This window comes from Gymnodraco acuticeps, unplaced genomic scaffold, assembly GCF_902827175.1.
Source record: "Gymnodraco acuticeps unplaced genomic scaffold, fGymAcu1.1, whole genome shotgun sequence".
NCBI classification, from domain to species: domain Eukaryota; kingdom Metazoa; phylum Chordata; class Actinopteri; order Perciformes; family Bathydraconidae; genus Gymnodraco; species Gymnodraco acuticeps.
In genome coordinates, this window is record NW_022991300.1 from 290,293 (window position 1) to 301,102 (window position 10,810).

Here is a 10,810-nt window from a genome sequence, read left to right on the forward strand (position 1 = left end):
CTGGACCCTATCCCTTCAAACCTCCTTCAGACGCTCCTGATATTCTACCGTTTCTCACCCATTTCATCAACACTTCTCTAACTTCTGGTCACTTTCCAAACAGTCTCAAGGAGGCAAGAGTAAACCCTCTCCTAAAGAAACCCACTCTCAACCCGTCAGATGTTATAAACTACAGGCCTGTCTCTCTCCTCCCGTTCCTGTCTAAAACACTTGAATGCGCTGTCTTTAGACAACTCTCCTGCTATCTCCATCAGAACAACCTTCTGGATCCGCACCAGTCTGGTTTCAAGGCAGGTCACTCCACAGAAACTTCCCTCATTGCTGTCACGGAGGAACTGCACACGGCTAAAGCAGCCTCCCTCTCCTCTGTCATCATCCTTTCGGACCTGTCTGCTGCATTCGACACAGTGAATCATCAGATCCTCCTTCGCACTCTCCAAGAACTTGGAGTTTCAGGATCTGCACTTTACCTCCTCACCTCATACCTCAAAGACCGCAACTACAGGGTTACTTGGAGAGGGTCGGAGTCTGACCCTTGTCAATTAACTACAGGGGCCATCCGACCTCTGCAGCTCATCCAGAATGCAGCGGCTCGTCTGGTCTTCAACCTTCCTAAATTCTCCCACACCACTCCGCTCCTCCGCTCCCTTCACTGGCTTCCGGTAACTGCTAGAATCCACTTCAAGACAATGGTACTTGCGTACCATGCTGGGAATGGATCTGGCCCTTCCTACATCCAGGACATGGTTAAACTGTACACCTCAGCTCGTGCACTCCACTCTGCATCAGCCAAACAGCTCGCTGCACCCTCACTGCGAGGGGGACCCAAGTTCCCATCAGCAAAAAAACGTGGGTTTGCTATCCTGGCTCCAAGATGGTGGAATGAGCTCCCCATTGACACCAGGACAGCAGAAAGCTTACACACCTTCCGGCGCAGACTGAAAACTCATCTCTTTCGACTCCACTTCGAGCAATAGAACTATTAACAAAGCACTTATATACTAATAAAGGACTGGCTTACCTAAAGCCAGTTGAGTAGCACTTGAAATGTTTTTGCTCTATGAAGCCTGATGTACTTATATGATTTAGTTTTCTTCAAGTTTGTATTTTGTTGGTCGAACGCACTTCTTGTAAGTCGCTTTGGATAAAAGCGTCAGCTAAATGTAAAGTAATGTTATCAAAAACATTTTAAGAATGTTTTTAGAGAACGTTATCCTACCTTTCAGAAGAACGTTCTGGGAACCAAAAGAAAACTTCCCGCTGAAAACATTCCTAGAACAATGAATGTAACATTATCAGAATGCAGTGGTTTTGGGGGTTATTGAAGGTGCTGAATCTATTTCTGATATTTTCAGGGTGAAAAATGGGAGTTGGAACCAGAAAGTGGTCATATGTGTATTCCTTGTAGGCTGATTTCGACTCATTTGTGGTCGTTTTAAGAGACGTTTGATCATTTGGATTGGACTGATTTTGGTATATGTTTACTTCAATGAGAAAATGTAGCTAAATACTTGACCTTTAGCCTTTATTTGACTTTATATGTAGTATTCGTACCAAATAAACAAAGTAAAAGTGAGACTATGGTTTTGTCTCCTGGTATAAATGTGTTTTCTAAGAGACTGCAGGCTTCATGTCCGACACGGTGTTGTTCTCCAGGTGGTTTTTCCTCATGATGACTCGACACAGCAGGTATCTCCTCATGTACTTCCTGAAGTTCTGGTCTCTCAGTCCGTACTACAATGGGGCTCACAAAGCGAGGGATAATCTGCACAAAGACGTACGAGGCGAAGCGTATGTCAGCGTGTCTTCGCGGCAGTAAAAAGAGCAGCGCCTGTTCGAACATGGGCCGAACGTAGGTCAGCATGCAGAGCAGAAGCTGGAAACCGTGCAGCAAGATGGTGTTTCGGGCCTTCTTTGAATCCCCTTTTGCTCCTTTGGCTGCAAACAGGATCCTGAAGTAGGTGTAGAGCAGCGTGAGCCACACCAGCACTAGACACACGATGTGCGACGCGTCTCTCTTCTTCAAACTGTACGAACTCCTGAACACAAAGTCTCTGGCGCACAACACTTTGGACGTGAAGAAGCTGAGGGGCTCGGTGGCCAGAAGGAGGAAGAAATCAGGCATGATGGAGAGAGAGCTGACAAACCAGATGAGACTCATCAGGATGAAGGTGTTTCTCACGGTGCAGATCCTACAGTGGTGCAGCGGGAGGCAGATAGCGACGTAGCACTCCACCGCCATGCCGGCCAGATTGAGAGGCGTGTTGAAGGTGGCCATGACGGCGAGGATGAGGAGGAGGAGGCAGGAGGAGACGCTGAAGGTGTTCAGGGTGTAGCTGATGATGTGCAGCAGCGTGGAGAGAGTCAGCTGCAGCATGTCGTTCATCACCAGGTGGATGAAGAGGATGTAGCGCGGGTTGGAGTAAAAGATCTGCAGGGGAGAGGAAATAAGTGTCAGAGCAAGGGGCACTGAAAAGGTGCAATGATATTAAGTTTTCACATAAGAGAATTAAGAATTATTAGAGTTAGAAATGTGTTGATATAATACATTTAATTAAAGTTAGCGTTTCAGTTGTTCAGTGTGTCTAAATGTCAGACCAAAACCCCAAATATTTTCACTTAAATGTGATGTTATTTATATAGCAGCTTTCAGAATATAGTTACAAAGTGCTTTCATATAAAAATACACAGAGAGCAAGTGACCTAGACAGCAGAGTCTAAACATAAAAAAACAGAGTAAAACACAGAAAATAATAAAGAAAAATACATAAATTAAGAATAAATGAAATATTAAATAAAACACATAAAAGCAAAAGAGATTTTTTCAAAGTGACTTAAAGCAGCTGACAGATTTTGCAGCCCTGATCTCCTCATATATATATTTATATATAACCCTCCAATAACCCCCCCACCAACCAGCCACGCCATAGACACATGCATTACATTAATGAACACTATGATCAATATAAACAACAGCGTCTAAACATTATCCTGCACATTTGTATACAGAGCTAACGCTTTCAATATCTGCACAGCTCTCCACTTTACGTAACAATACTGCTCGTTTATGTTCTTATTAAGTCACGTTAACTGTACATAGTTTTTTGAAATATCTATAATTCATGTTAATATGTATTTATATTTGAATGTTATAATAGTTCAAAACTAAAAGTATAATTGTTTAATTTTTGGTTGCTTTTCTTACAATTTATGTTATTTTTCTGTGTCGTTGTATGTACCAAATACACCACTGGAAATTGCTCGTGTGTTAACAGTTAACCTACTCTGCAATAAACCTGTTTCTGATTCTGATAGCCTGCTATTATTATACATTTTTAAACATGAAACAATAAACATGAGTTGCTAGAATCAGGAACAGAAGAGGGATTGTAAGGCAGCATGTTTGATATCCCCCACACACACACACACACACACACACACACACACACACACACACACACACACACACACACCACACACACACACACACACACACACACACACACACACACACACACACACACACACACACACACACACACACACCCACACACACACACACACCACACACACACACACACACACACACACACACACACACACACACACACACACACACACCATGTATACATCACTTCAGGGGACATTACATTGACTTACATGCATTTCCTGGAGACTTATCCTAACCTTAACCATAACCAACACATGCCTAACCCTTACCCTTAACCTTACCCTTACCCTTATCCTAATCCTAAACCTAACCAAGTCTTCACCCTAAAATTAATGATTCCCCTTATGGGGACCTCCAATTTGTCCCCATAAGCGAAGCCAGTCCCTACACGTGACTGTGTAAACAGATGTAGGTCCCCACAAGTATAGTAATGCTAGGCCACACACACACAAACACACACACACACACACACACACACACACACACACACACACACACACACACACACACACACACACACACACACACACACACACACACACACACACACACACACACCTGGTGCTTCCTGAAAGTGTGTATCAGGGTGCCGTTGATGTAATTGATGGCGATGCAGAGAACCGTCACGATCACGTTCTTGTAAACGGCCACAGCGAAGCTCCGAGAACCCGGAGAGGTGGAGTTCAGAGACGAGACGTTCATGATTATAACGAGACAATCCTTCCTGAAAACAGCATTTATTCACATTTAAGTGTTACTACTACTGCTAGTAATGCAATACATATGATTAACAATAATAATAGAAGTAATAATGTAAATATAAATAACAATAATATGAATAATATAAATATATATAACAACAATAATACTAGTAATAACAATAATAACAATAATAATAATAACAAAAATACTAACATATCGCGAACATTATGATAACAATACTTTTCTTTTTGTATGCCTCTTAAGAACCTCAAAAACACATTAAAAAATATAAAATAAAATCACAATTAATCAATTAATTTGTGATTCTCTGTCCCAGATCTGTTCAACTTATTCTAAAGATATCTCTTATGCCCATTATAGAATATGCCAATAACAATTGTGCTAAGAAAATAATAATAGTACAACTACTACTTCTTATACTAATTACAATAATTATAATCATACTTCTAATAATACTACTAAGACTACTACTAATAATATCAATAATAATACAAAACGTGATTGCCTTATAAGCTCCTCAAAGACATTTCATAAAAAATAAATAATGTGAGACGCACTGGTCCTTATTTAAACTGTTCTAAATCTTATTACTTTAAAATGTACTCATCTTATTCTAAAAATATTCATATATTTACTTAAATATTTGTTGAGTTTTTTGTGCACACAGCCACATCCTTTTTTTATGTTTACAAATGCCAGTGAAGTGCACAATCAAATGTCCATTACAGACAAATGGTTTACACATATAAAGTCTCTTGAACTTAAAACGTCAAAAGGTATTTCGGTAACACTTTAGATTAAGGTGCACATATTCATCATCAACTAGTTGTTAATCAACATATTAGAGTCAAACTATAGCTTATTTATTATGAACAAGAATTCACTTTGAAATAGGGAATTCTGAGTTAGAAATACCACATTTTTTGTTATACTTGTAGTTTCATGTCTTGTTACATAAGAATAGACCATATTGGTTAAGTGTTATGAGAGAATGCCTTATTAGGCCCATATTGAGCATATTAAGACCCAAACTCAAACTACGTCCTTACTTACAATAAACAAGCACCCATTAGAGGGTTATTAAGGACAGCAACTCTTAACTAATGGCCTAGTACTTGTAGAATATGGTCATGTAGAATAAGGCCTTAATACATGTTTTATAATGACTAATAAAGAGCCAATATACTGCTAATATTCATGTTAATTAACAACGAGTTGATGGTGAATATGTGTACCTTAATATAAAGTGTTACTGATATTTCCTACTGAGTCATACATTATACATTTTTCCAATTACTAAAAAACATTTCTTAATCTGAAAAGTATTTATTTCCATAAAGCTCTAAACATATACACACACACACATACACACACACACACACACACACACACACACACACACACACACACACACACTCACATACGGTACCTACCAGCAGCCGTCACATCACTGCAGTGTGTCGTGTGTTCAGGCAGTTTTTATAACAACATATGGATACAATTGGGATTATGTTGGGCCAAACAGTGTATGTGTGTGTGTGTGTGTGTGCGAGTGTGTGGTTGCGTGTGTGTGTGTGTGGGTGTGTGTGTGTGTGTGGCTGTGTGTGTGTGTGTGTGCGTGTGTGGTTGCGTGTGTGCGTGTGTATGTGTGTGTGGCTGTGTGTGTGTGTGTGTGTGTGGTTGCATGTGTGTGTGTGTGTGGCTGTGTGTGTGTGTGTGGCTGTGTGCTGTGTGTGTGCGTGTGGCGTGTGTGTGTGTGTGCGTGTGTGTGTATGTGTGTGTGTGTGCTGTGTGCTGTGTGTGTGCGTGTGTGTTGCGTGTGTGTGTGTGTGCGTGTGTGTGTGTGTGTGTGTGTGTGTGTGTGTGTGTGTGTGTGTGTGTGTGTGTGTGTGTGTGTGAATGTGTCTTTGGTACGGGGATGGAGCCAGAATTTGCTTACCACAGCTCTTTGTGCAGTTAAAAAACATATTTTTCAACATTCAAAGCTTCCTCTGAGGGTCTTTTGATGAAGCTTTGAATGACTGTTGTCATATTTAATCCCCCTTACAAAATGTTTGTTCTCTTGTATGCGGAAACACCCTCTGCAGCAGTGATATTGTTTTTTTTTATTGTTATAAAGAGGAATGAAGAAAATACCTGGAAACAGTGACATTTATTATATTCAATTGAATGATACATTGTCAGTCCAAACCCAGATATTCACTTGTATATGAGAAATATTTGAACAAGAATTATAAATATGCAACAAAAAGAGGAGAGTACATGACAAATGACTGTGAACAAATATAAATGAATTGGAAGTAATATGGATTAGACAGAATACAGGGAAGATGTCAAAAACGTGTGATTTTACTAACAGATTCATGCTTTTAGGTCCTTTTTATGCACATTTTCAGGTTCATATTTAATGCAAATTCTGTGCAACAGCATTCCACTATAGTTCTTCAAATCTTTATTCTTCCGCACCTTTTTCTTCTTCTTATTATTATTATTTCAACAAAAAGTTTGGCTCTCAATAACTTCAGCATACTTTCAGCTACAGAAACCATTCAAAATCAAAATATTCAGGCTTTTCAGCACATGATGGGAAACTTTAAACTTTTTCAAAATATTTTATACTTTTTGAAATATTCAGCTTTTTAAACTCTTTTTTAACATGTAACTCAATGGGAGGAACCTTCAAATCCTCTTTGACATACACCGTGCGCCGAATGCTACTCCTTCCACATACATTCCGCTAGAGACTTCATTCCAACTTTTAAAATGGCCACAAGACATGCAGCTATTAAACTTGTTCTTTAGATTTGTGATATATTTGACTCTTTCTGAGATATTTAACTTAGTTTGGAGCTTGGTAAAGAGGCCTTCTTCAGATTTTAACATTAGTGTGTATTGCGCAGCTCGTTAAGGCTAGAGTGCGTGATGTCACAGCCATGGCCGTATCTACCATTGAGGTCACCGAGGTCCGGTCCTCGGTAATATTTTCCAAGCTGTGTATAACAAAACTTGTGAAATAATTGCACTAAACGGGGTTCTTTGTAGTACTTCCATTTACTGACATAACTACATAACTACGTAGCCTCGATCAAAGCAAACAGAAGAAGACGACATGTATCAACAAACCTCCGCAGCCCGGACTTGTACCGGAGCAGCGAAGGAGTGATGAAGTATCTAGAGATCTGAGTCCAGCGGGCTGCTTGTGTTTCTGCTCAACAGGACATCATATGACCAGCAGATCCTGTGTGAACGCTGTACGTTAGTCAGTGGACGTCCGACAACATGCACACTAACTGATATTGCAGCTATAGGCTATACTTTGGTTTAAATTGCGTGAATAAACTAGCTAGAGAGCTACAGTTAATTACGTTCATCCAATGTCAGAAGGATTACCTTTTAACTAACGTTGTAATGCTTTTCTTTCATTTCAATTTGAGTAAAACATTGAAGATATAACATTGTATTGTTTTCTTTTTACACTGACTCAGATATAATGAAAAGACTACGTCAGTCGAAGCTCAGCTTTGGTAAGGAAGAGACAGGAGTGGCAGAGAGAAATAGAGAGAGAGAAAGTGATGGAAGTCAGGGAGGAACTGGAGTCACACAAAATAATGTAGGCTTAATAAGCCCATCTATCTATCTATGTATCTATAACAATAGTCTTCATTTACAATAGGCATAATTTTAAAACATACATATATTGCAGTTATGATGTCATAATAACATACAATTGTATAAAACACAATTTGCTTACATCTTTGTTCTCTTTTGAGAATCAAACAAAACAGATTTAAATAAAAAAAGAATGCAAACAAACAAGTTAAATGAACTAAATGGCTGAATTGCTTTTAATTCACTGGCAGGAGCGACAAGTGAGGAGGAGCAAACAGTGAACAACGAGGGAGAGATTGAACAAAGAGAAAGAGTAGAGGACAGAGAGAGTAAAGAACAGGAAGAAGACAGAGAGACTAAAGATGATGGAAGAGAGGCTGCAGGTTATGGAAAGGAGAGGGACATGGAAAATGAATGTTGACAATGAGTTGTGATCATTTTAGCCTCTTCTGCATGTCCAGATCATTAATAGTAACAATCAACTGATTCTTATGCATTACACTTTCAAAATAATTGATGCTGACATTGTCAGCCCACTGACATGGTTTGAAATCAATATATTATCCAATGTGTGACCCCCCACAGAACTGAAAAAGCACCTAACTAGATCATGAAAATCCCAAAAATCTCGGGGGGTATCCCCCGAACCCCCTTAGCATGTTTGGACCTCGGTATTTAGGAAATCCTGGATACGGCCCTGGTCACAGCTAGAGTGGAGCAGAGCTTGAAATTCGCCTTTCATTTTTTCTTCAACCTGCCATAACTCCCAAACCCTACACTCCTTGGACATAATTTTTCATGAAAAACGTTGGAAAACCTCTCCTACATTGAAACATAAAACATAATCAAGCACAATTATTAAACAAAATGCCTCTTGAGGGCATAAAGTGACAAAAACGTTCAACGTGTCTCCATTAATGCCCATTGTGAATTCAGCCTGATCTTTCCTCAGAGCATCACTAAGCCACCAGGGTGGGTGGAGGGGGTCTGGAGGACGGGCTTGGGCTGACAGCCCAGGGGCACGGCAGAGGACCAGGAAGGGGTCTCGGGCGGACGGCCCGGGAGCAAGGCAGAGGACCAGGAAGGGGTCTCGGGCGGACGGCCCGGGGGCAAGGCAGAGGACCAGGAAGGGGTCTCGGGCGGACGGCCCGGGGGTAAGGCAGAGGACCAGGAAGGGGTCTCGGGCGGACGGCCCGGGGGCAAGGCAGAGGACCAGGAAGGGGTCTCGGGCGGACGGCCCGGGGGCAAGGCAGAGTCCAAAATGGGGGTTATGGAGGGGCGAAGGCCACCGCGGGCGAACTCAGGGGGCCGAGCATGAGGGCGAGGACTGCGGCCGGAAAAGTCAGGGGGCCGAGCATGAGGGCCAGGACCGCGGCCGGAAGAGTCAGGGGGCCGGGCTCGAGGGCGAAGACCAGAGAGCTCCGGAGGCCGGGCAGGAAGGCGCTGACGGGACAGTGCCGGAGACCGGGCAGGACCCGGTGTCGGAGCTGGTGGGACAGGCCTCGGCAGGATCCCCCACGGAAGAGGACCAGGACACGGGATTTGCAGGATCCCCGGCAGGAGAGCAGTCGGCGGGGCCTCCAACGGCACAGTACATAGGATTGGCAGGACCCCCGGCAGGAGAGTAGACGGCGGGACCTCCAACGGCACAGTACATAGGATTGGCAGGACCCCCGGCAGGAGAGTAGACGGCGGGACCTCCAACGAGACAGGACAAAGGGTTGGCAGGACCCCCGGCAGGAGAGTAGTCGGCGGGCCCTCCAACGGCACAGGACAAAGGGGTGGCAGGACCCCCGGCAGGAGAGTAGTCGGCGGGGCCTCCAACGGCACAGGACATAGGATTGGCAGGACCCCCGGCAGGAGAGTAGTCGGCGGGGCCTCCAACGGCACAGGACAAAGGGTTGGCAGGACCCCCGGCAGGAGAGTAGTCGGCGGGGCCTCCAACGGCATAGGACAAAGGATTGGCAGGACCCCCGGCAGGAGAGTAGACGGCGGGACCTCCAACGAGACAGGACAAAGGGTTGGCAGGATCCCCGGCAGGAGAGTAGTCGGCGGGGCCTCCAACAGCACAGGACAAAGGGTTGGCAGGACCCCCGGCAGGAGAGTAGTCGGCGGGGCCTCCAACGACACAGGACAAAGGGTTGGCAGGACCCCCGGCAGGAGAGTAGTCGGCGGGACCTCCAACGGGACAGGACAAGGAGCTGGCGTCGTCTGGGGAGCCAGCAGGAGACGAGGTGCTGGAGTCGGCCGGTACGCCGACAAGACTCGGGGAGCTGGCGTCGGCTGGGGAGCCAGCAGAAGACGAGGTGCTGGAGTCGGCCGGTACGCCGACAAGCCTCGGGGAGCTGGCGTCGGCTGAGGAGCCAGCCCTGTAGCCGAAACTGGAGTCGAGCCCATGGCTTCCGGGGACGGTACTGAAGCCGGAACCATGGCTGCTGGGGCCGGAACCATGGCTGCGGGGGTCGGAATTGAAGCCAGAATCATGGCTGTAAGGTCCGGTTCTGGAGCCGGAAACATGGCTGTAAGGTCCTGTTCTGGAGCCGGAAACATGGCTGAATGGGCCGGCTCTGGAGCCGGAATCATGGCTGTAAGGTCCGGTTCTGAAGCCGGAAACATGGCTGTAAGGTCCGGTTCTGGAGCCGGAAACATGGCTGTAAAGTCCGGAGCTGAAGCCTGGATCATTGCTGTGTGGGCCGGTACTGAAGCCGGAACCTCCAACGGCACTTCAGTAGGGACTGGAGAGGGAACTCGAGAGGGGACTCGAGAGGGAACTTGAGATGGGACTAGAGTTGGGATTTGAGAAGGGACTAGTAGGCCGCAAGGTGAACCTCGAAAAGTCCTTTAGAAAAGAAATCCCGCTCCACAGAAGTGAAACTACACAATCTTTAGTTCATAAAAAAGAACGATTCATGCTTATCCACCAAAAAAAATTTCGTCGCTAAAATTCCTGCCAATTCTTCTAGGCACGTAATTATTGGCTGAACTATTCCCTTCGAAGCGTAATAATATCTTGGTCCAAAGTCGTGC

General features: G+C 44.2%; 1 pseudogene; it reads right to left on the reverse strand.

Moving 5' to 3' along the window:
- Nucleotides 1-1,611: 1,611 nt before the first annotated feature.
- LOC117562369 lies at nt 1,612-4,153 on the reverse strand (annotated as a pseudogene).
- Between the last annotated feature and the right edge of the window lie 6,657 nt (nt 4,154-10,810).